We start from the raw sequence: 3104 nt of genomic DNA, 5'->3' as shown, positions 1-3104 counted from the left end.
CCTGCCAAGCTTGAATAAAGAGACACCCTGGCCACCTACAGAGGAAGTCCTCAGCTGGAGTATTTATATTTTATATTTACATTAGAGGCTCTGGCAGAGACCCTTTTACAAATTATATATTCTTCCCAATTAATATTTCCAAATTAATAAAGTGTATTTGCTTATTTGTAAATGGGTCTGTACCAGAGCCTTTAATTCAGTAGAATAATTACATGAAATACCGGTAACTATTTCTGGTTTATAGGGATAGGCGTGGACGGGTTTGATTCCACTGAGGATGGGCGTGGACAGGCTCGATTTCTGTCCCCGCACAACTCTCTAGTTGTGAGTAACCTGAATTTCTGGTGACTACTTCTAAACATTACTGTTCATGTGGCCAACAGATAGGTGATGGATTGGGGGAGCTAGGGCTGACTAAGAGCCAAGTGTTAAGTACCTGCATATAGTTCCAAAATCCTGCAAATACTAATCTTTTCAATATGTTGTTTTTCTGTACATTATTTTGTACATCATTTCTTGGCGTGTATACAGTGTGCATAATACTATCAGTAACAGAGGTACTGCGAAAGGCAGCTGGTAAACAATGAAGGAGTACCTATAAATTATGAGCGAATAAGTAGAGAAAGTATATCTTTTTAAAAATGCAGTCTCCCGAATTGTACACAGTATTCTAAATGAGGTATCACTAGAGACTTATACAGGGCAGTGGTGTATTAAGCGGGGTGAGGGGGGGCATAAGGGGGCCGGTCCACCCTGGGTGCCATGTTGTGGGTGCCAACACACTTCCTCCTTACTGCCCTCCCGCCTCTTCCCATTCCTCCCCTCCATGCATGTGCCTTACTTCCCTTGCGCCCCCCTTCCCTTGCTCCCATGTGCCCCCTTCAACCTCTAGATCAGTGTTTTTCAACCTTTTTTGGGCAAAGGCACACTTGTTTCATGAAAAAAATCACGAGGCACACCACCATTAGAAAATGTTAAAAAATTTAACTCTCTGCCTATATTGACTATATATAAAGTAATTCTCTTGAATAGGAATCAAATAAACACAAAGAAAGTATTTTATAATTACTTTATTACGAAATAAAAATTATAAAAATTATAAAATACTTTATTCAGTGCGAAACCTGGGCCTGTTTGGCTGAACACAAAGCTGATATTCTGGCTGGAATCGAAGAAAGACACACACGTAGCTCTTCATCAACAGCTCTCAGTCTCTCTCTGTATTTGGTTTTTATAGCATACAAAAATAGACAAATATACCCTCCATCCTTTTTATTAAACCACAATAGCAGTTTTTAGCGCAGGGAGCTGCGCTGAATGTCCAGCGCTGCTCTTGATGCTCATAGGCTCCCTGCGCTAAAAACCACTATTGCGGTTTAGTAAAAGGTGACCATATTGTAAAATATAGACAGCAGATATAAATTCAGAACTGTGCATAGTAAGTGAAGGGAAGTTTTCATCTCTGGGAATTTACCCAGTTAACTATTAAGTTATTTGGGCAAATTCCTTTGAAAACTGTGGTAATACTGCCTCCACTTTGCTAAATTTAAAATAAAATCATTTTTCCTACCTTGTCTGGTGATTTCTGGTTGCACTTTCTTCTTCTGACTGTGCATCCAATCTTTCTTCCCTTCTATCAGCCTGTATGCTTTCTCTCCTCCACACCTCATTCCCTCCCCCAACTTTTTCTTCCTCTCTCCCTGACCTTTCTTTCTTTTTTTCTGTTTCTCTTCTTTCCTTCTGTTTCCCTGCCTGCCCCCTTTCTTTCTTTCTCCCTGCCGTTCCTCAAGCCACTGCCACTGCCGCTGCCATCGGGGAACAGGACCCACCAATGGATAACAGGCCCCAAAGCCGACGCTGACGCATGCTCTCCCTGACGTCAATTCTGCAATCGGAGAGGAAGTTCCGCCCAGCCAGGCAGCGATTGGCTGGCCCGAACTTCCTCTCCGACTGCAGAATTGACGTCGGGGAGAAGAAGACTTATCGGCTCGATAGATTAGATCGCCAAGACAAAGTGAGTCCTGGGTGATCGACTCACTTTGCCTTGGCGAGCTACTGGCGCCCCTGCCTCGGGCCCCCTGTCAGCTCCGGGCCCGGCGGCCCTGCGGCACACCTAGATGAAGTTGTTTGCAGCGGTCAACAATGTGCTCTTCGTGACCCTGTTAGTTTTCCCGCTGATGTCACTTCCGGGTGCTGTGAGCAACGACTTCAACTAGAGATACAGGGAAAGGGAAGGCAGAAGTGGGGGGTGGAGATGAGGGCAGGGGCACCACCACCCTGGGCACCTCACACCCTCGCTATGTCACTGATACAGAGGGGAGAGTGTGGTACAGTGGTTAAAGCTACAGCCTCAGCACCCTGGGGTTGTGGATTCAAACTCATGCTGCTCCTTGTAACCCTGGGCAAGTCACCCAATCCCCCAGGTACATTAGATAGATTGTGAGTCTGCCAGGACAGACAGGGGAAAACGTTTGAGTACCTGAATAAATTCATGTAAACCATTCTGAGCTCTCCTGGGAGAATGGTATAGAAAAATTAATAAGTAAATACCTCCTTTTTCCTACTGGCCATTTCGCTCCCTAAGCACCGAAGCATCCTTCTAGCTGTCGCCATCACCTTTTCAACCTTTTAGCCACCTTAAGATCATCACATACTATCACATCCAAGTTCACCTCCTCTTTTGTGTATAAAAGCTGTTCATCCTTTAAACTGTGGATTTTTGCAGCCCACATGCATGACCTTACATTTCTTAGCAGTGGAAGGTTAAGTGACATTCAGGGTCACAAAGAATCAAACCAATTCCCCCTGGTTCTCAGAGCACCACCAGCAGGTTATTCTTCCACTCCACTTGAAAGACCTAGGCAAATAGCTCACATGTATGGTATGTCTCTCTTAAGAAGCAACCCAGACTTCTTCTATCCAGAGCTTCCAATTTACCCAGCACCACAAGGAAAATTTCATACTAGTCCTGGATTTCTGGCTGGTGCATTATGGGACCCCTCAGCACTAACTGTTAGAATTGGGGACTACAAATACCATATTGCACTGGAGTGAAAGTTCAAAACCAGGACTGCCAAACAAGTTTACCTCAGGATAACTGCTGC

Source organism: Geotrypetes seraphini, chromosome 3 (genome assembly GCF_902459505.1).
Source record: "Geotrypetes seraphini chromosome 3, aGeoSer1.1, whole genome shotgun sequence".
Classification (NCBI taxonomy): Eukaryota; Metazoa; Chordata; class Amphibia; order Gymnophiona; family Dermophiidae; genus Geotrypetes; species Geotrypetes seraphini.
Note: the sequence above shows the minus strand (reverse complement) of the source record.